The sequence below is a fragment of the Dendropsophus ebraccatus genome, chromosome 2 (genome assembly GCF_027789765.1).
Source record: "Dendropsophus ebraccatus isolate aDenEbr1 chromosome 2, aDenEbr1.pat, whole genome shotgun sequence".
Taxonomy (NCBI): Eukaryota; Metazoa; Chordata; class Amphibia; order Anura; family Hylidae; genus Dendropsophus; species Dendropsophus ebraccatus.
The window spans coordinates 113,774,560-113,798,339 of record NC_091455.1 but is presented as its reverse complement, the minus strand read 5'-3'; the positions used below and the strand labels follow the sequence as shown (position 1 = coordinate 113,798,339).

The window sequence follows — 23,780 nt, the reverse complement described above, 5'->3', positions numbered from 1 at the left end:
CTCCTATTCTCATCATAAGTTCACCAACGTCAGACTGGCGAGGGTCCATTAGCCAGCACCCCCACAGATTAGCTATTTGCCAGAGCTGTGTTGCTGGTATACACGGTGAAAGCAGGAAGCAGACAGCTCCATCCACTGTGTAGTGACCAAGATCTGGTACTGCAGTTCCGCTCATTTCACTTTAACAAGAGATGAGCGGCAGTCTCGGAATTCTGTTTGAAAAAATGGTACCCTTCTCATAATTGTAATGAGGGAGCCTGTGGGTTGGGTAGAATGATGCACCCTTTAAGTTTCCCTTTAAGAAGTGTTGTGTTTATCTTGAACAAGGCCTTTTGAAGGTAGTTGTAATCAGAGTAAAATTTGGGCCATGCGCTCCATTTGTTGACCTGTTTGGAATTGTAAAATTAACTCTTGATTCTGCATCAGAAGAATATTCTTATTGATGCCGTGTGATCTCCAGTGTCAGTGAAGTGGAACATCCAAATTTTGGGCTGATTTAATGTGCATCATTTAGTTGGTCTTCTGGGACATAATGGTTAGCTGTATTTACTACAATCGTTTATTACAATGAGATGATATAAATACAGCTAATTAAATATAACTCCTTATTTATGATAGAGGCCTCAATACTCCTTAAGGAGTAGTTCTTGTTAGCATTGCTTACCAGGCAGCATACTCTCCATCATACTGTATGTATGTAGGACAGCTGTGGGTAAATCATATTTTCATGCGCACTATGCCCTTGGGGTCATGGGGCAGGCTCCATGAATGTCGCTTTCACTAAATACAGACTACTACAACCAACACCTGCAGGAAAGCAGCAGTGAATCTGATCTTTCTGTCTCCCTATAGTTATATCACTCTCTAATTTAGTTAAAGCGGTTATCCAGCGCTACAAAAACATGGCCACTTTCCCCCTACTGTTGTCTCCAGTTTGGGTGTGGTTTTCAAACTCAGTTCCCTTGAAGTAAATAGAGCTTAAAGTGACACTGTCACCTCCTTTTTGCATTCTGACATCTCTACACAGCTGTAAAGGGTAAATTTAGCGGTTTTCATACCTTATTTTATATCATATGTCATGGTGCTTGTTTAAGTAAAAAGTAATCTTTTATTAACTGCAGATTGTATTAAGTGGGCGGGGCCTTGTGGCATTAGCGCCACTTAGCCCCACCCACAATGTCACCGTTGCCCCCGCCCCCTCGCCAGCCATTGGAACAGGCTGGCCGAAATGTCTAGACCCCACCCCCTTTACGTCGGCCAACCAATGGGCGTCAAGGGGGCAGGGACATCACTTTTTACTTGAACAAGCACCATGATGTATGATATGAAATAAGGTATGAAAAACGCTAAATTTACCCTTTACACCTGTGTAGAGATGTCAGAATGCACAAAAGGGGGTGACAGTGTCACTTTAATTGCAAACCGCACCTGAACTGGAGACAATAGTAGGGGGAAAAGTGGCCATGTTTTTGTAGCGCTGGATAACCTCTTTAACTTGGTTCTGAAAGGGAGGGTGGGCTTACAACACAGGGGAGGAATATGCCCATACCATATGTGTGTATCCACATTAGAACTGTCTTATTTAAACAACTCCTACTGGGCTGGGCTGTATTAACCTAAAATAGAAATCTTGATTTTTCTTCCAATTTAACCCTTTAGCGACCCATGACGTATCTGATACGTCATGGTGCCGCCGGGACCCCGCTCTGAACGGCGCTGATCCCGGCTGACACGTGCAGCCGGGCAGTGCCTCTATTAGCCGGCGCGGGTCCCGTTGCCGCACCGGCTAATTAAGCCTCTAAGTGCAGCTGTCAAACCTGACAGCTGCACTTAGAGGCTTCAGACCTCACGTCCCTGGTGTCTAGTGGGACGGATCTCCCCCCCACGATGCGATCGCGGGGGGGGAGATCCGTTCTTCTGCCCGTGCCGGGCCTCAGCGTCGGAATGACGCTGATCCCGGCTCGGCAATAGATTGCTATGGCCTGCAGCAGGCCATAGTAATCTATGACCGATCTAATCGATCTTTGCTGTGTATATACACAGCGTTGATCTCTATGAGAGATCAGTGCTGTCTATATACAAGTCCCCCAGGGGGGCTTCTAGTTACAGTAAAAAAAAAAAGTAAAAAAGTGTTTTTATTAATAAAAAATCCCCTCCCCTAATAAAAGTCCAAATCACCCCCCTTTTCCCATTTTATAAATATAAATTAATAAATAAATAAATAAACATATTTAGTATCGCCGCGCGCGTAATCGCCCGAACTATTAATTAATCACATTCCTGATCTCGCACGGTAAACGGCGTCAGCACAAAAAAATTCCAAAGTGCAAAATTGCGCATTTTTGGTCGCATCAAATCCAGAAAAAATGTAATAAAAAACAATCAAAAAGTCGTATATGCGCAATCAAGGTACCGATAGAAAGAACACATCATGGCGCAAAAACTGACACCTCACACAGCCCCATAGACCAAAGGATAAAAGCGCTATAAGCCTGGGAATGGAGCGATTTTAAGGAACGTATATTTGTTAACAATGGTTTGAATTTTTTACAGGCCATCCGATACAATATAAGTTATACATGTTATATATCATAGTAATCGTAACGACTTGAGGAACATGCATAACAAGTCAGTTTTACCATAGGACGGACGGCGTAAATGCAAAACTCCCCGAAATCAAAACAAATTCGTTTTTTTTTCAATTTGACAGCGCAAATGATTTTTTTCCGGTTTCGCAGCATATGTTATGGAAAAATAATGCCTGTCATTGCAAAGTACAATTGGTTTCGCAAAAAATAAGCGCTCATATACGTCTCCTGGTGAAAAAATGCAAGCGCTATGGACTTTTAAACTTAAAATGGAATAAGCAAAAGCGCAAAAACGAAAATAGGCTTTGACCTTAAGGGGTTAAAGGGGTACTCTGGCCCAGGGGTATTTTTAAGCTATGGGCGGGGAGGGGGTTGTTATAGACGCCGGCGGTCACTTACCTCCCCCGTTCCACCGCCAGGTCCCGGATCGCGCCGCCCCGTACACATGTCCCAAGGCCGCTTCCTGGTGTGAGCTGCAGCATGAGACGTGACGTTTCAAGGCAGCTCAGCCATTTAGCGGCCGAGGCGGAACTCCAATGCGGGATGCAGGCTGGGTCACATATCCACAATGGAGTGAAAATTCCGCTTCGGGTATGTGACGCCATAGACCTTCAATATACTGTGAAATACGCTGGGGATTCGGTACGTGTGAAGGCACCCTTAAGGTTTTTGGCCACCATTTATCTTGTTTATAGAGTTTAAAAGCAGTGATAAGAATGAGGCACTTAAACTCCACTGTGGCCCCATACAGTAGCTCTGTCCCCTATGGTCCTCAGTCCCTGTGCTGCTCTCTTTTATCCTTACATGGGCCCAATGGAGGAACATGGTACAATACACATCATAGCGCTTCAGGTACAGCAATGCAGTGCATTCTAGGGAGGCGTACCGACACAGTGGATGGTGCACAATGTATTGTCACATTTTTTGACACAAGATGCATGCTTAACTTTTTATTTGTTTACTGATTATCAGAATGCCTGTCATCACTTTATATTAAAAGGGATTGTGCCAACAACAACATATATCATCTAGTAACAGGGTCGGTGATAAGTAAATGATGTTGAGATGGGTGAAAGTCCCAGCAGTTAGACCTGCAGCAATCATACATTTATCACCAACCCTGTGGACAATTTTTTTTAGAGTGTACCTGTTGTTATAACTTTAAAAAATCAAAATCAACAGTAGATGTGATATACAGCAAGTTTGCAATATACATTCATTATTTTTTGTTTAGTTATCATGGAAAACACGGCACTTTCTGTGTTCTGACTTCTTTTTTTTAATTAAAGAGTCTAAACACAGGAAGTCCAATGAATAATGAATGTATATTGCAAACTTGCTTTATATCACATCACAATAGCAAATCTGTTTAACTTTCTGCCACTTGTTGATTCTTGTTGTTTTTTTTCTTCTCTAGAGTACCCCAGTAAGCCATAGCATATGCCACTCTGTAATGTATCCTTGGGCTTTGCTTCATAGCTCACTTGCAATTGTGTTTACAGATCTATTTATGTGAGCTGTCATGTGTAAGTTGAAACGTTTCTTTCTATAGTCAGGGACCTGTTGTCCAGGGGAAGTATAGTGAATGCTCACTCAGGCATCCCGTCGATGAACACCAACACTTACTATAAGACATTCTCTGCTCTCCTGTGAGTTATCAGGCTTCTCCCTGTGTATACAGTGGATACAGACACATATTTTTGTAGAGAGGATGGATAAATAATTTAGTCATTTTTGTCAGTCGGCATGTTTGGAAAAAGCACTGACTTGCCCGTTGCTGCTAGGTATTTGCTCACGTCATAGCATTGGCATGTGGATCTATTTCTGCCAACCAAATTTGTTTAACCCTGAACTTGGGAAAACCTTGGTCGTCGATAACTTTGTTTAAATAAATGACACACTTTGTAACTGTACAGCTGTAAAGTGAACACATGCTCTCTTGTATAATCTGTTTACATTTTTATTTGTACATTTAAGTACATTTATTTTAGTAGATAATTATGGGGACAGCCGTGTTGCTGGAGCTACTTTTAACAGCCTTTACATGTATGCTTTTCAACAAGCCCAATGGAATAGGAGCAATACACTAAAGGTGACCATATTGACTTCTAAAGGAGGCATGCTATATTAAGGCATGCTGGGTGACCTATGCTGAGCTCAGCGTGTTGGTAGGGAGTAGGGAGAGGTCTGGCCTTCACTTGTTGTGAGTGGTCTGATCCCATCCTATCTGGTGTCACATTTTCACTGTAATCCTCTTTTGATGATGAGGAGGAAACTGCTGAAAAGTTTTCTCTACAAAACAGGAAGTGTCACTTTATTATTAGCCTTAGTGGTCACAATGAAAATGCAATATTTCAGGGTTATTTTAGAACATACTGTAGCTAGTTAAAATTAGACAGACATCTTACAATATTTTTACCATGAAAACTTGAGTTAAAGCTAATGTACCATCACGTACATCGCTTTGAGTTTTTTATATAAATGGATCAGCACTGGGATGGGGATGCGATCCTTTTCTTGAACCAGCATCTTGTTCCTGCCCACAGCATTGCGCTGTCCCTGGGCACTGCCCACCCTGGAGCTCTGGAGGTGGGACCGCCAACCCCAAGTGTGACAATCTCCCCTCCCCTCTGTGACGGGGCACCATTAGATCAATGGAGCACTTTACATTGTCTGCAATAGTTAATTGGAACGCAGGCACATCTACCCGCATTCCAATTCAAAAGAAATGAAGTTCTTACGGCCAGTACTGCAGTACTGTCTGAGGTGAACTTCACAGACAGAGGCCGTTCTGTAACATGGCTGTGTCACAGAACGGCCACTGTCTTACAGCGTGTAAACCCGGCCTCGATCTGTAACTTGCAACAAATTGTATCTCAGCACAAAAAAAAAGAATTAAAAAGTAACATTTACAAAATAGTGTGTTGTCACTTCCCCTTGATAGAACAGAAGAAGAATGGAGATCTCTTAGCCTGAGAAATGTTTAGTTCATTTTCTTAATAAATTCATATATTGGAATGAAGAAACAGCAGTGGAATTGCCATGGATTTGAGGTTAGAATTGCACACCACAAATACAATTTACAATACAGTACATGTCAATTGACAAAATCCACCAGTAAGAATATGGCATGGTGCAGATTTTCTTTTTCAATGTATAGGATGAAACCTGCAGGTACAGTCTGCAACTAAATATACATAGTAGTTACATAGTACAGTTAAAAAAGACATATGTCCATCAGGTTCAGCCAAGGAGGGGAGATGAAAGTTGTAAGAGTGCATAAAGGGGAGGGCATGGTATTCTATATTTCTACTTATGCATTCATGCTATTTTGCGTTAAGAATTTGCCTAAGCTTGTTTTGAAGCCTGCTTTTGCTTCCCCATAAATATTCTATCTGCATTCATGCAAGCAGCCAAGGCTTTACTGCTTTATGTTGAATGAACTTGTATTTCTGTTATGATATGTATTTGAATCTCTTATCATATGTACAGTGGTCAGGAGACAAGGGTACTATACAAATTAATAATAATAATACATTGTTCATTCCTATATAACAGTTTGTTCTATTTTGTTAGGTACATTACATTAAATTTCAATTAAAATCCATTTTATTTTTAATTTGTATTATTACAGCCCAACATAAAAAACAACACCAAGTGGGGTGAATACTAAGGCACTGTAAGGTTAGAAATAGTTTTGGATGCTTGGATAGCAAAGACCGTTTTTAATGGCTGGCTTGGAATACAGAGAAAAAAACTAGACACCACAATACTAAACTCAGTAGTTTTCCACTCAGGAAAACCACAGACTTACAATCTTGTTGGTGTGACATAAGTGATGTGTGTAGAATCGTCTATATTCCCACAGACTGGATGATGAAATGGAGAAACATAGTGGGTAGATCTGGCTACATTGTGTCACACAGCGGAGGAGAGAGGTCACTTCCATAAACACCATCTCAGCCGGAGTCTTGATGCTTTTATGAGCTACATATTACAGAGTTTGTGGAACATCTTGGGAATTATTAATCACACAGATGTCACTAGTAATAGTTTCTGGCTTCTGAATTATGCATGTGTCCATTATACTGCTAAAAAAGTGCCATCCAGAACTTTTATGTATTTTATTCTTCATTCATTCATTCATTCATTCATTCATTCATTCTTTCTTTCTTTGATGGTTCTTAATTAGTTTTTATATCTTACTGTGATTTATTTATATCTTTCATTCTGTATGCCAAACTATCTCTCATAGTGCTTGGAAAATGTGTTATGTAACTGACCATGTTTTTACAGGTTCTAGCCTTAGGTTATATTCACATTCCAAAAAAAAACAGCCTTGGTTCCTTAACCATTTAGGTCTACATGCTAATTTTGCATTTAAACAGATTCTGTTAGCTGTGACATGGACACCTTTATTATAGATTATGGGTTTATGGGAGATCAGTCTTGTCAGCTTTTTATGAGACGGTTAGTTATACACTAGAGAGGGGCAAGAAGTTGGATGTCATGTATGTCATTATGTACTGTTCAGGTAAGAGCGTGATACATAAAATGAGAATACTTGGGCTGGGGAGAAATTTGTGCAAGAAATGGTTGGGGTAGTTCAGCAAAAAGTATTTCTTTAAAATCAGCTGGTGCCAGAAAGTGCCAAAGATTTGTCATTAAATTCTATAAAAAAAATCTCAATTGTAACTTCACAGCTGCTGTATGTCATGTAGGAAGTGGTATTCTTTCCAGTCTGGAGAGCAGGAGAGTTTTTCTTATGGGAATTTGCTACTGCTCTGGACAGTTCCTGTCATTGACAGAGGTGGCAGCAGAGAGCAGTGTGTCACAATGGAAAGAATACATCACTTCCTGCAGCATATACAGTAGCTAATAAGACTGGAAGACTTGAGATTTTTTAATAGAAGTATATTACAAATCTCTGGTACCAGTTAATTTGAAAGGAAAAAAAAACTTCTAAACTATCCCTTTAATGGTACAAACCTAAGTGGGTTGCTGTTACTAGTACGGTATTATAGGGTTTAGTTTAAGTCCTTATTGTCTTTAAAGGGGTTGTCTAGCCAGAACCTCTTTCTACAGAATGTCCGGGGAAAGTAAGTAAGAAAAATAACATACAATACACTTACCTGTCTGGCTCCCATGCTGTCTCCCCTCTTCCTCTGCTCCAGCCCCCGATGTGCTTCTGCTTCTGGCTTCTGAAACATAATGTAGCAGGCCCGCTCCGCCATTTAGTGACAACAGAGGTGGGACACTGCTGTAGCCTTGTCACTAAAACTGGGATTGCTGTAAACTGGGGAAATGTTTAAAAAAGATGGTTTAAAACAAGCCAGCAACAAAGAGTTATAGAGGAGGTGCAGCAATAGAAATATCAAACGTTAAAGCTGCCCTAAGATTAATAAGCTGTATATACTGCCTATGAAGGAGCTGCCATTGGCTGTCACCAATATCTTTGCCACATGGCTGACAGGGAAGCAGTTTAGAATGTAAATTTCCTGCTGCTTTCCTTCTCTGTTGCTAGATCAAATCTACTTGCAAAAGGCGTGCTTCTAATAATGGAGGATGCAGCACAATACCTTTATAGTCAGGAGAGCAAAGGGGTGCCATCCCTTAAGTACCCAAAAGGTAGCTATCCAAAGAGAAGAAGCAATGTGAGTGCAGATCGCAGGTAAGGAAACTACCCAAATACAATGGGGGGAATTCATCTTCTGGGGCAGTGGCGTAGCTACCATAGAGGCAGGGTAGGCAGTTGCTATGGGGCCCGTGCAGGAGGGGGGCCCGGGGGAGAAGGTAAGAGTTTGTGTCCTTCTGCTTAACCCCTTATGTACTGTAGTGTGTAAGTGACCAAATGTTTACTTACATGCTGCAACACAAAAAAGGGTTAACAAGCAGAAAACAGAGATCTCTGCTTCACTGCACTGATAACCTCTAACCTCTGTTCTCCAGCTGCCAATCAAGTAGAAAATGTGCAGAGCTCTGTGCAGAGGTCAGGGGTTATAAGTGCACCAGCATTAAAGGGGTAGTGCGGCGCTAAAAAATTATTCACAGAATAACACACATTACAAAGTTATACAACTTTGTAATGTATGTTATGTCTGTGAATCGCCCCTTCCCCGTGTACCACCACCCCCGCCCATGTACCCGGAAGTGTGGTGCATTACACATTACCTGATCCGTGTCGAGGCCGTCCGCCATCTTGTGCCAAACGTCATCTTCGGACGCACGGCCGAATCGCTGCCGCCGTCCCCCCTCGCCGCGTCATCGGCCGCTCGCGGCTGAGCACAGTTGTGACGCGGCGGAGGGGGGACGGCGGCAGCGATTCGGCCGTGAGTCCGATGTTGACAGATATATAAATACACACAGTGCTTTGTGTTGTGCGTAGCAAAATTTTTTGCTATGGGGCCCTGTGAATCCTAGCTACGCCCCTGTTCTGGGGTGTATGTACCCCTCTGCTTGTGCTGGCCACTACACAGCTACAGCCCTATCCCTGTTCATCAAAGGTCACAAGCAGTTTTATGCATTTGTGTATATTTACTGCTCTGCTTGCATGTCTGTCAGGAAATCTTTAAGTAAGACTGCTCTGAGTTTTTGTACAAACATAACCAGTCACACATAATAAGTAGCACTTGCCAGTAGGAGGAGTTATAAATATATAATTTGGCGCTGACGCACTCATTTTTCACTCAGAAGGTAGAATGGGTTGGTTGTGAGAAAAATTTGCATTTTTTAACGTGAAAAGTAATACATGGCAAGAATGTTGATAAATTCCCCCTAATGTCTTCCTCTTTCTTTTGGACACCCAATAGAAAATAAATGGTGGCTGTGGATGCTCAGGGAACTCCCTATATTCAGTGGCACAATTTCCTTCTCTTCTGCTGATCAGTGGGGGTCGTAGTGGTTAGACCCCACCGATCAGCTTGTTATCATGGATAGGGGACAACTTTCGGAAATAGGAATACCCCTTTAGTGAGAAAAGAGAACCATGTACACAATACAGTCCCGTTTAAGGGTGCCTTCACACATACCGACTCACAGCAAAAAATCTCGCTGCGAGTTTCTTCTACGAGCCGAGGTCCTGGAAGGCCCCTATCACTACATACAAGCAGTGGTCTGAAAGACCGCTGCGTGTATGTAATGCAGCCGCCCCCTTAACCCCTTCGGCTCCCACACCGGTCCTGCACCGCTGTCTCCATACATTACCTGGCTCTGGCTGCACGGGGTCCTGCTCTGCCGCCCATCCAATCAGTGGCTGCGGCTGGGCAACACACTGATTGGCTGGGCGGCAGAGCAAGACGCCAGGACCCCGTGCAGAGCCAGAGCCAGGTAATGTATGGAGACAGGACTGGTGCGGGAGCCGAAGGGGTTAAGGGGGCGGCTGCATTACATACACGCAGCGGTCTTTCAGACCACTGCTTGTATGTAGTGATAGGGGCCTTCCAGGACCTCGGCTCGTAGCAGAAACTCGCAGCGAGTTTTTTTGCTGTGAGTCGGTATGTGTGAAGGCACCCTTAGGGTGCCTTCACACGTACCGTTTCGCTGCGTTTTTAACATGCGCATTTTGATTTTCACATGATTTTCATGTGAAAATCAAAACTCGCATGTAAAAATCGCACCAAAAACGCAGCGATACGGTACGTGTGAAGGCACCCTTACAGGTAGATTCTCATGGCACACTGTTATTGTTTACAGCGTGGAAATAGTCCTTCTGATGGTAAAGTTAGTCATGGAACATCAATATCTCTTACAGTGAGCTGTACATGACTGGCCTTGGAGCTATAAATCATAGATTCCTCCCATGAAAGAACTGAGAATGTGTCTGCTGATGTCAGATTTCCCATGTGCAGCTCATTCCTGTGTGGAACCCACACGCATAGCTTTTTTCTGCTGCTTGTTTATTCCTACATTGACTTTTTTGATCCATAACACTGAATAGATTTGTAATGTGGTTATAGATTTTGGAAAACTGTTGACACTGGTTGAACTGGATGAACAGGTTGGAACGCCATACAACACCTCTTTCCACTCAGTGTCTGTGGCTTGTTTTGGCAAATCAAAAAACAAACTAACGTTCCAGATCTGCAAACATGGCTTAGTATATTTCTTTGACAGACAAACCCTATTCAGGGAAAATCTTGAGTAATCTGAAGGGTTAGTGCTCTCTGGTATATTAATGTCACCTAACCTTGCTGGTCCCCTAATTTATCTCTAGATGGTGGTTGATGAAATGAATATAGTATAAATCTGTATTTTATGTTTTTCTACTTTATTTTATGCTCAGGTAAAATGGGGGAATAGGAATAAATAATATTGACAATTGTAGATGTTTATTGAGAGCCAAGAAAATTCAGCCAGTGTCCTTGAGTGAATATAGTTGTTTTCAGACATAACAGTGGAAGATTTTTGAAAATGTCTCAAAGTAGATTTGTATACGACTGGCGATCAAGGTGTTTGTGGTGTTATGTATTATTCATAAAAATCTAACCTATAAGATATTAAAGAAGACTTATCAAGTTATAATAGGCCTTCCATCTCAATACCTCAGTTCTCCATAGTCAGGCAAGGGGTATAAGCTGTACGTTTTTTGCCATGTTCATTATTAATGCTAAGGAATAGTTGTTCCATCAACATTTTTTATTTAATTGCTAATTAAAATATAGCTAAGTATAGGTAAAAGTAGTGGTTCTATAACAGGGCTCTGCTCCATACTGATGTTATGCAACCAATTCAGTGCACATATGGAGGAATCACCCAAAGCTGCGCCTAGCACAGACCCATAAAAAAGTCGACCCTTTTCCTTCAGCCTTGATACAGCCACTACATACCTCTCCTCTATCCCTCCCCCTCTTCTCCTTCATCCCCTCCTTTGTTGTACACACTGGGAAAACAAGAACAATATCTTGTTCACATAGTAAAAACACTTTTCTTTTTCTGTTACTGGATGTTAACTTGTTATGGTGCTGACCATATCACACACTAAAGGCAGACACGACCCCCTGGTCTATAACCGCAACAAATCAACACGCAACTTGCACAACAGGTGCATCGTCCATGGGATATGTCTACATTTGCAGTTCCCATCAACATGGACCATAACTCCTGCTCTTACAGTTGGTTTTCAACCAAGGACACGCCAGTCATCTGGGACTGGCTACTCTGGGATTGGCCCCTGCTGGGACCTGGGTCCACTTTGGGAGCTATGGACAGCATCTGTTATAATGAAACGCGTATCTCCTAACTTGCTCAGTTGTCTCGTATTTACCTGATATTTCTACTGTTATACCTATGTATATGGAAAAAAATTGTAAAAGTTTGCTGTGGCTTTATTCTTCTGCATTTATATCTTAAAGGAGAAGTCCGTCCAAAATTAATTTTTTATATGTTATTACTTATGGAAAGTTATACAATTTTCTAATGTACATTAATTATAGGAAATGCTCATATACTGCTATTTCCTTTAATTTAGTGTATCAGGAAGTGTTAGAATTCTCTCAAAAGCAGTGATGTCACGACAAATGGTGTAATTCCTGTGGAGTTTCCAGCAGGGGGCGCTCTAAATAGAGAAGTCAATGAGTACCATTGACTTCTATATATAGTGCGCCCCTGCTGGACACTCCATTGGAATTACAATGGATGTGTTTATGTAATGTAATGTTATGCACTGTACTTTGCGATCGAATACATTTATGGAATACTTTGGGGAGCAAGTGTCCTTGCTCCCCAAAGTATCCCATAAATGTATTCAATAAATACATTTGCAGGGCACCAAGAAGGGAGGGAGAGAAGTGCCATCTACCTCCCCCCTCTCTGCTCGGTGCTAGGAACATATACATAGTACTACTCCCCCATTATCTGCAGATAATGGGGGAGTAGTACCTGTGCTATCTTATTGCCGCCCGCGCCGCCGCTCATAGAAGTGCTGCCTGCGCTGCCGCTCATAGAATTGCCGCCCGTGCCGCCGCTCATAGAAGTGCCCCCTCCTCCTCCCGGCTTCAAACACTATGGCCCCGCTGACTCCCCGCTGCCCATGCCGCTGACTCCCCGCCGCCCGCGCCGCTCCTCACATTATCCGCGTCAGCCCTCACCCACCCGGGCCTGGGACACCAGGAAGCACACTGTGTCCCAGGCCGGGGTGGGTGAGGGCTGACGCGGCCGGCCTGCAGGAGCAGAGAGCGGCGGCCGGCCAGATAGTGTGAGGAGCAGCGCGGGCGGCGGGGAGTCAGCAGGGCCATGGTGTTTGAAGCCAGGAGGAGGAGGGGGAGTAGAGGAGGAGGGGGCACTTCTATGAGCGGCGGCGCGGGCGGCACTTCTATGAGCGGCGCGGGCGGCGATAAGATAGGACAGGTACTACTCCCCCATTATCTGCAGATAATGGGGTAGTAGTACTTTGTATATGTTCCCAGCACCGAGCAGGGAGGGGGGAGGTAGATGGCACTTCTCTACCTCCCTGCTCGGTGCCCTGCAAATGTATTTATTGAATACATTTATGGGATACTTTGGGGAGCAAGGACACTTGCTCCCCAAAGTATTCCATAAATGTATTCAATCGCAAAGTACAGTACATAACATTACATTACATACACACATCCATTGTAATTCCAATGGAGTGTCCAGCAGGGGCGCACTATATATAGAAGTCAATGGTACTCATTGACTTCTATATATAGTGCGCCCCCTGCTGGACACTCCATGGGAATTACACCCTTCGTAGTGACGTCACCGCTTTTGAGAGAATTCTAACACTTCCTGATACACTAAATTAAGGGAAATAGCAGTATATGAGCATTTCCCATAATTAATGTACATTAGAAAATTGTATAACTTTCCATAAGTAATAGCATATAAATATAAAATTTTGGACGGACTTCTCCTTTAATAAAATACAGAATTGGAAGAAAAAAACCTTTATAGGTAAGCTTTAAGTAGCTTAGCATGGTACATGGTAATACATTGTGTAAAAGTTAGGAAGGCTTCTATAGAGGCTGTTTTTTACCACATGCTATGAAAGATAAATTAACCTAGTGCATTATTACTTTGCATGCACCTATATTGCTACATTGCAGGGCAGATTTGTCGCTGTGACATTGTAGCATGTGACACTTCCATCTTGGCAGTAGCTCTGGTATTTTAGATTGCTACTGTTCTAAAATAAAATCCTCTTTTAATAATTTAGAAATAAGCTTAGGGCCTAAGTAAAATTCACAACCTCTTTAAAGAGACTCTGTCAGCAAGTTTATGCAGCCCTCTCTAAGGGTAGCATAAACTAGTGACAGAAAGGTAAAATAGAATGATGTATCACTTACAGTACATTGTTCTGTGCAGCTCATTCACAGATCTCCTCCTGAGTAACATGGACAATAAGTAGTCATCTCCATTATGTGCATGAGCCCAGTAGTCCTCACTATTCATAAGCAACATAAAACTCCCCCACCAGCTGCTGATTGGCAGTTATCTATCTATGCTGTGTATGGGCAGTCAACTGTCAATCAACAGCTGGAGGGTGGGGGAGGGGTGTGGCAAGAATCCTATTCTCCTGCATATTAGGAGAACGGCTGAACAAAATGATGGAAGTAATACACCAATCTGTTCAGTATTTCTGTCACTAGTTTATGTTGCCCTTATTTAAGGTGGCAAAAACCTAGTGACAGATTCCCTTAAATATATTTATGAAAGTAAAATTACCACAACATGACTTGCTTTGGAATCTCAGTCTTGCTTTGGATGCAGGTTTCATGTTCCATTTTCCACTCATATTGTATGTCATCAAAATACTTGTGTAATATATTAATTATACAAATAAACTGAATATATTGAGCATACAAATATACTTGTGATGATTTATACATCGCCTTTACCCATACATACCTATTTTTCAGAGAATATTTGGGAATAAATGTAAGAACATAAGATAATTTGTGTTTTAGTGATAGCAGCATAGACCACAGTTTTATTGTGCTTCCTGTAGTATAATGTATGCACATATGACTTGCAGATCTGCGGTGCCTGTGTCTATCTTTTCTGCCAACCTACACAAAAAAGAAGAGCTGTAAATCACTTTGCGTTTTGCATCTGTAAAGAGATTTACTAACCAGCGTGCACAGAATAGTAAACACTTAAATATACACCTTGCACAATGCAGTTGTAATGTGTGACCATCAGCAAACAATTGTAAATTCCTATTCCTTGTCTATGTAATGTATGGGTCCGGTCCGGGGGCAAAGAAATGCAATATGAGCAATTTAATCATTACATTGCCAGTATAGTTTTTTTTTTCTCACTAAACCACCATATAATGTATCAGGCCAGGCTTTCATGGTGACCTGGCACATTCACATACTTGCCAAGTTTACAGGGACATCAGGGAAATGCCATATAAAGTAAAAAATAGTAGCACACCACACAGAGTTTTCTCCTATAACCTGCCCATTCACCTAGGCTTATACTGGTGCTGCTTCTACCCAGGGCCAGTATAAGGGTATCTAAGGTATAGAGCTGTTATCAGGCCATATAGAAAGTGATTGGCACTGCTTAGTGCTGAGCCTGCCAATTTACAAAGTTGAGGCCAATAAACATACTGTATCAGAAACGCTTTGTTCCTTGCTATCATCCCTATTTCCCACCTTGGCACCAGCAGTGGATTACAATAGGCCCTTTTCGGGCGGTAGCCCAGGGCCCTGATCTCCTGGGGGACCCATAGCCTGGCTATAGTTCGGCCATAATTTGCAAAAATCGCTGCTTTTTTACCACAGTTTTGCATAAATCAAGGCATCATGAGATTATCCTGTACTATGAACACCACGCTAGTGTTGCCATAGTTCCTGTAGAATTGGGGGGCCCAAGCTTGGTCAACAGCCTGGGGCTTATGGTGAAGTTAATCCACCCCTGCTTGCCGCATATTCCTCATCTGTAGTGCTCCAAATGGTAATAATGCCCCCTCTCTTGCCCCACAGAGTAGTAGTGCCCCTCATTTATGCCCCCACATAGTCAAAGTGCAAACAGTGATTGCGCCTGCACACTATTAGAGCCCACTTAAGTGCTTCCTACAAGGAAGGTATGCCACCATTGTGCCCCTATACAATTGTAGTCTTCTTTTTGCACCCAAAAAGCAGATTGGTATACCGCTGTTTAGTAAGTAGTTAACACACTTATATTAGGTAGATCCTTCCCCTCATATTAGATAGGTAGATCCCTCCCCTCATATTAGGTAGGTAGGCGTCTACATTAGATGCATTAGGTAGATTCCTCATATTATGTTGGTGGCACCCCTATAGTAGGTTGGTAGATCACTCGTGTTAGGTAGATAAACCCTCCTATTGGGTGGCCCCAAATGGCTACATCTTCCAGCTTAGCCGCCTAGGTAGCGTAATAATTTTAAAGCTCCCTGTTCTACCCTTAGACTTTACAGAAATGAAATTCAACCATTGGTAGTTATGCAATGCCATGTACCCTGTACAGACGTTTCTGAAAAGTGTTTTATTTATTATAGAACCGTTATCTATATTCAGAATACCATTTTACAACTTTAAATGTGTTTAGATGTGTATATGTCTTGCTTAGCCATAGTCTATACAGGTCAGTAGAATCTTTTTTTTAAGCGTCCAATTATTTTTATATCCTCCACTTTACCAAAATGTCAAAATACTCCTAGTGACAAAAATTAGGTACAGCGAGAACAGTATATGGCTGCATAGACTCCACGGATTTCATTGCTATGGTAACAGTAATGGTAGGGAGAGAAAACATGTTAATAGTCATTTACTACTTATGTAATATGGTATTTTCAAGGGTCCTTTCTACATTATGTTTTGAGCATACAATTGAGCAGAATATAAAGGAAAGAGGAGAAAACAATGTCATACAGTTCCATGTTTGCCATTGACTTTTCTATTGAATTATCTATCAGGGCTCCAGTGAGAATAAAAGCCATGGCAATATTAGGCCTAAGCCTGGATGATGATGAAGGGCCCAAGTGCTCCCAAATGTCTCAATGGGCAGTAGTTGTGTCTCTGTATTTTCACGGCAAAAACAGGCTGATAAGCTATTCACATGATCTTTAGTCACTGATCGGCCGGCTGCCAATACCTGCCACCCCTGCTGATCAGCTGTTCCACTCCTGCATTACAGTAAATGGGATTGAAGCCATTGGCTTTGATTACGTTGTAGCTGTGGTGATGTGTAACTGCAGCTTAGCTCTCGTTCAAGTGAACGACAGATGAACTACCACTACATAGTGAATGGAGACAAACTGCATCTTGAGTGCACAGTTCAAATACGCTGAAATAAGTGACACTTATTTATCAAAGTTCTTACTGCAGGAATGTTTTTGTGGCCCCTTGTAACCAATCACAGCCCAGCTTTCATTCTACCAGGGCTTATAAATAGTTAATAGCTGAACTCTGCTGGTTGCTTGGGGTAAGAGAGGAACATTTTTACAATAGGACTGACTGATAAACCTCCCCCTTAGTGTATTGCTTGGGACAACGCTGGCCAGCAATTAGCGCCTCTGAATGAGGCTAATCTATGACATCCAATATAACATGGTAGAAATCCAGCTGCCTAAAGCTCCTATTCCACGGGCCGACAGTGAGGAGAAAACGAGCGCTTGTTTGCTCCTCGTTCCCCGCTCGCTGCCACCGCTATTACACGTAGCAGCAGCAAGCGGGTGGCTGCGGGGAGGTGCGGGGGGGGGCAGCCCATAGAGGATAGTGGTGGTCTGCTGCCACCGCTCCTATTCCGCGGAGCAACGGCAGCATATCGCTGTTATCACAGTCGTTTGTTTTTCAACATGTTTGAAAGACAAACGACTGCAATGATCAGCCGACATGAACGATGTTGGCTAATCATTGCCTTCTATTCCACGGGACGATTATCGTTCTGTGGAATAGGACCTTAAGGAAACATACCCTGTGTAAAGGTAACCCTATGGTTAACTCTTTAGTGACCGCCCTATTCGACCAAGCCTTTTTTCATACTTTTTCATTGCTGTCTTCCAAGAGTCATACCATTGTTTTATTTTTGCCCATGTAGCCATATGAGGTTTTGTTTTTTGCGGGACAACTTTTACTTTTTATTGTCGCCATTTTCAGGTCATGGAACCTATTGATTGATTTTTAATAACTTTTTTTTGAAGGAAAATAGAAAAAATGTAAGTTCTTTTTTTTTTTTTTTTAAATATTAAACTTACACCATCCAGTGTGCAGAAAAAATAACATAATAACTGTATTCTCTGGGTCACTGCGATTGCAGCGATACCAAATTTGAATTGTTGTTTTTTTTCTTTTTAACTTTTGCCACTTTGGCATAGTAGAAGCTATTTTCTTGAAAAAAACTACAAAAACTGATAATAGAATTTTATAGCTTGGGTCGTTCTGGATGTGGACCAAACATGTATAGTTTTTTAATGTTTTTTGTAACATGTTATTCTATATGGAGGATAAACTGTCGTAAACTGTCATTTTATTATGGGGGGAGGGGTTTGACTGTGGCATTTAATGGGTTAAACTACCCGCAGAGGAGGATTCTCTGCTTCAGGTAGTTACACTGACAGCTGATTATCCGTGATGCGGACACAGAAGCGTGACATTTGCTTATTCCAATAGGTCAGTTAAAAGACATATGTATAGGAATAAGGACCTAAGGCATATTAGTGGCCACTAACGGATTCATAAAACAATAGCAAATATATCACTTTGCCTTTATAAACTCTTAATTTCACCATTGTCTTACCCATCTAAATATGAGGCTGTCACAGCCATGTTCTTGTAATCCATCTGCTTATCTGCATAGCTATAGGTAGAGGTTTCTGATTCTGTGTGATTTACAGCGACTGGAATTATACAGATGACATTAGATGAATGATATGATTTCCATGTTATTGCATTGATCTCTGCACAGCTGTTCTATGAAATAGAGTGACTGCGCCATTCAGCTCAATAGTGCAGCACAGTCTAAATGATATCCTCACATATTTCAGGTGTTATATAGAATAAACTGCAGTGCATCTTACTGACAGCTCTCCCTGGTTCTCTAAATAACAGGCAGATTATGGTAGTTGAGTAATGGTGTTTAATCCTCAAACCTCTAAATGGGTGTTGTCACAAATCCTAAATTATTGGATTGTGAACTAAATGACCTCTTTTTGAAGATATTGCACATATCTCCCTTAAAGGGTACCTACCTTTTAAACAAACTTCTGACATGTCATAACGACAAGTCAGAGGTTTGTATCAGTCGAGGTCCGGGTGCTAATACCCCTGCCTCTTCATCTCTGTCTCACTGCTAAAGTAGCGGTGGATGGAATTATATGGAGCCCTATGGAACTTCCAGTACAGCAATTACCAGACGTTTCATAGGGCTCCATTATAATTCTGTCCACTGCTGCTTTAGCAGTGAGACAGAGATGAAGAGGCAGAGCGCATGCTGCAGCGCATGTCTGCCCCTTTATTGTATTGATCGGCAGGGGTCTCAGCATCAAGACTCCGACCAATACAAAGTTCTGGACAAGTTCTGTGTTCTTTTCTGTAATTTACATTATGAAAAATAACGTGACTGCGCCATACAGCTCAATAGTGCAGCACAGTCTAAATGACTGTGAACCGAGACAAAACGGGTATCCAGGCTTACAAACACATGGTCCTTGTGCTGTGTATATATCCCACACTTATTTGTAGTGGGCCTGTCGGCTTTATAGGTGGTAATGATGCAGTGAGCTCCTGAATGGCCAGAGCTTTGGACGTTCAGAATATCATTGCATCAAAATAAATGTCTTTTAAGTCTAATACCACAGGACCTGAGGAGTGGTGCTGTTTTGCAAAAAAAGCCTTTAATACCCTGCACAACCCCTTTAAACTTTGTTAAACTAGTGGTTGGATGGACTTGAAAAGTGACTACCAATATTCAGAGCCAGAAATGAGTCTGGAGTTGATGTCAGTTTGTTTCCCTTGTTCCCTTTGTGCACAGTCTATGACTCAGGAAGTAAAGAAGGGCTTAAAGGAGTTTTGAAGATTTTTTTTCTCTGTCACAGTTTAAAAGTATAAGTTTAAGGATGAGCTAACACATTTAAAAAATATTTCCTCCAAATCCACACTAAATCTATGCATTAGAAAATCCACACACAATTGATATGCTGCAGATTTACGTTTTTTATTGCCTGTCAGTTTCTATGGGGAAAGTTTTCACAGCATGTGGCTGGGATATATTAAAATCTTATCTACTCTCCTGGTACTTCATTGCACTCTGCATTTTCCTCGTACAAATCCAGACAGAAAATTTGCAGCAAATTCACTACATAGGAACTTACCCTTAGGGTATAAACCCACACGCCGTATATGCAGCAGATACGCAACAAATACGCAGCAGATTTGTTGGTACAGATTTGATGCTGTGTTCAGTTATTTAGATCTAATCTGCTGCGAGTTTGCTGCGTATCGCAGCAGTAAATACGCTGCATATACGGTGTGTGGGTTTATACCCTTGCAAAAGCGTTATTGTCACTTTAAAAAAAAAAACTTTTGACGTGTCACTTACATTACTTACATAGACCTACAATCTAGTTTGGAAATGTTTTTTTTTAAAGTGACAGTAATTCATGACATACATGACATCTATTGGCTTTTCCTAGCAAATTCCATCCATGCGCCCTGTCACTCTGATCATTTGGGGAAAAGGATCTCTGATCTCATGATTGGTGGCGGTCCCAGTAGTTGGACCCCCAGTGATAAGTTAGTTTTTACCTTTTCTGTGGACAGGTGGTAATTCTTGATCTTTTAATAACCTGTTTAATAAATCCTCCTATATGTAATTGCAACACTACAGTACAATTTCATGTTAAATCTTTTATCACACCTTTCTCTACCGTGAATCAATGCGTGACTCAGCTTGAAGTTAGTTCTCTAGGAAAACGTACACTTTCAAATACACCAGTTTAAACTGTAGATGTTTCAGACAGTGCAGGTTATAGGCCATGAACTGGTGCTTTTTACAGACATGGTGAGCACAAGCATGCCGAAAGGCAAAAGTCACGCTAGAAGGGTCTGAAGTATTTAGAAAATGTATAGTTTCTGGGCAAACTTGTATGAACTAGTAACAGGTGAGATATTGTCGGAAGGCAAGTAAAGGGTTAGTATAAAGGAAACAAAAAGGTTGCCTAATAATTGTGAAACATAGAAAAATACTGTATAGTAAAAATAATGCTAAGAAGCACACACATAGCAGTGCTAGTTAAGCACAGAGCCCCTTCTATATTCACTCCAATGTGCCTTCTGCTCACCCTTTGGTTTCTCCGACCTGTCTGCTCCTTCACCAAATAAAGGTGCATCTTTTCTTCATGGCACCAATAACCTTGTTAGGCCCACTATCAGCAGGATGGCAGACATGTGCAGTCTCTTCTCGTAAGGGGAGACTTAGCTTGCCAGCAAGGTAAGGATGTCTGAATAGGTGCCTATATATTATATTTGTGATACTGAGAAGGCAAGTATCTACTGTGTTTCTCTGAAAATAAGACAGGGAGGGTCTTATATCTTTTTTTCTGTGATCGCAGCACCTATAGTGTAGAATAGAGGGAGAATCTTCCTTCTATTCCCATTGGGATGTGCAGAAGTTATCGCACAGCCCAATGGTTGCTATAGCACCAGGAGGCTTCCCTGAATCCTCCTGTGTCATAACTACGGTGGCTAAGCAGGCTCAGCCTAAGGCCGAGCCTGGTCAGCTTTGCCTATTACAGGCACATTACAATGCAATGCAGATCTGCATTCATGTGCCTGGAATCAGGCAATCAAATAGTGATGTCCCCATGGTGGGACAGTAAAATAAAGTATAACAGTAAATAAAATACACAACACATAAAATCCCCATAGCCCCCAATGCAATGATTGTTCGACCGTCAGTTATTAAAGGTATATGGGGTCTGCCTTTATTTGGCCTCTTGCACATGGATTAGGTTTAAATAGTAATGACTTCTTTGCCTTTTGGCTAAGGTCAAGTGTAGTATCTGTTCTTATCAGTTTAATATCTGACACATCCGTTTTATAAAGGGCAACTCCAATTAAAAAAAAAATTTCTTTCAAATCAACTGATGCCAAAAATTGCCAGAAATTTGTAATTTACTTTGATTAAAAATTCTCAAGTCGTCCAGTACTTATTAGCTGCTGTATGTCATAGACATAGACAGAGATGTGTTGGACATTCAGCAGCTGATAAGTACTGGAAGAATTGATTTTTTTCAGTTGGAGTAAGTTAAACATTATGACCAGGCCTACTACGATCAGTCACAATTATAGGTCTACATTAGAGAAGACACTTTATTCCTTACATTTAAAGAGAACCTATCATCTTATACTTACCGCTCCTATTGTATAAGTGTACCTGTCCCCAAGTCTATAAAGATACAGACTGCCTGTATCTAATACTTTAGCTGATCCTGTGTCCCGCTGCTGTTCCGTCAGATGCCGCCACCTTGGTGTCACTGCATTCCAGCGGTGTGTTCCAGTGCTGGTACACAGTGACATCACCAAGATGGCAGTGGGACACAGGATTAGATTAAGTATTAGATACAGGCAGTCTGTATCTTTATAAATAAATATACTTGGGGATAGGTACAGGCACACCTTATAATACACATTGCTTTTGAAAAGAGCCGGCCCAGCCATACAGAAAAAAAATATGGCTATATATACCAGAGGCCCAAAAATAATTAAACATTAATAAAAAAAATATATATATATACTGTTAACAGTAATTAAATTAAAGAATACCGTCCCCCCAGCTTGGTAAGATGCTACATATAAGAGTGTGAGACAGCAAAGCCCTGTATAGTGAGTGCTACTGACAAAGATAATTCACAGCATCAGGGGATCAGAGATTTCCATCTGTAGCAAATAAGATTACATTTCTTGTATACCAAGGGGTAGTATTTCAGTGCTTAATGGATTAAGAAGTAATCCATGAATTTATCCATGAGCAATAAACCAAGTATGCCTCCACCTTAGGACTACTCCTATTGTCATTTCCTGATGCACTTCTTTTAGGCTCAGTTCACACTGTGAGCTCACAGTGTCAGTTTAAAGTATATGTCAGGAAAACCTCTGCTAAATACCACTGTATAGACATAAAGTAGCGTACATCTCCGATTCTTTGGCAGGATATTTCTGTATTAAACAAAGAACACTTTTCAGTGCAGTTCCAAAAACAGTACGCTGACAAACTGTGTAGCCTATGCTTCTGAAAAGGGAGCGGATTTCTGTTACTGCTCGCTCTAGTTCTAGCATAGTTAGTACAGAGGCTGCTGGACACCGTGATTCCCTTCCCCCCCGTGTACTGTATATAAAAATATACAGGACAGGGGGCAACCCTGCATTGCATAGCACTAGGGATGGTCAGAACCGAGTTCGGTTCGGGTTCGTATGAACCCGAACTCTCGGTAATGATTCCCGCTGTCTGCCCGCCCCGTGCAGCGGGCGGATCCAGCGGGAGGACCGCCTGGAAAACTGGAAGTTTTCCAGGCGGTCCTCCCACTGTATCCACCCGCTCCACGGAGCGGGCAGACAGCGGGAGTCTGATGCCGAGTGTTCGGGTTCATACGAACACGAACCTCGGATGGTTCGGACCATCCCTACATAGCACTGTGTGGCAGAGATAGAACAGAGCAGGGAGTTGGGAATTACAGGGCAAAGTATTATGACTATGACATGGCCACTTTTCCCCCTACTGTTGTCTCCAGTTCAGGTGTGGTTTGCAATTAAGCTCCATTTACTTCAATGGAACTGAGTTTCAAAACCACACCCAAGCTGGAGACAACAGTAGGGGGAAAGTGGCCATGTTTTTGTAGCGCTGGATAACCCCTTTAAACCAATTTCTCTGATGTACCCCTTTCTGAGGAGTGTAACATAAAATCCTGCGCAGGCGCCATATTGTCCGTTCACAGCAGATCTCTTCTTGCTCTCCTCCCTGTCATACACTAGGAAACCAATTGCTCAGTTACTTTAATATATATATATATATATATATATATATATATATATATATATATATAATTTTGGTTGCATAAGTGTTAGTGTGCTTGTTCTCAGCATGTATTTCTGCATTCTCCTGAAAAGCTAGATCAGTCTGAAGTTGAAAATTTGCCTCGATACACTTCTTGCTTTGTTTTTTCATAACACTTTGGGGAATTTTGGAAGGCATGTGTCTCTGTGATAT

At 41.8% G+C, this 23,780-nt stretch overlaps 1 protein-coding gene, 1 long non-coding RNA gene and 1 pseudogene across 2 annotated transcripts in view; 2 read left to right on the top strand and 1 right to left on the bottom strand.

Moving 5' to 3' along the window:
• ANKH (ANKH inorganic pyrophosphate transport regulator) overlaps positions 1-23,780 on the top strand; it is a 99,286-nt gene that overhangs the window by 7,886 nt on the left and 67,620 nt on the right. The gene's annotated exons all lie outside the window — the stretch shown is intronic.
• LOC138783440 (uncharacterized) lies at positions 14,460-21,153 on the bottom strand. The gene is made up of 3 exons (XR_011361688.1): positions 20,857-21,153; positions 18,315-18,414; positions 14,460-14,614 (listed from the first exon to the last, which is right to left on the bottom strand). It is a non-coding gene; the product is annotated as an uncharacterized lncRNA (long non-coding RNA).
• LOC138784994 (U2 spliceosomal RNA) lies at positions 21,538-21,658 on the top strand (annotated as a pseudogene).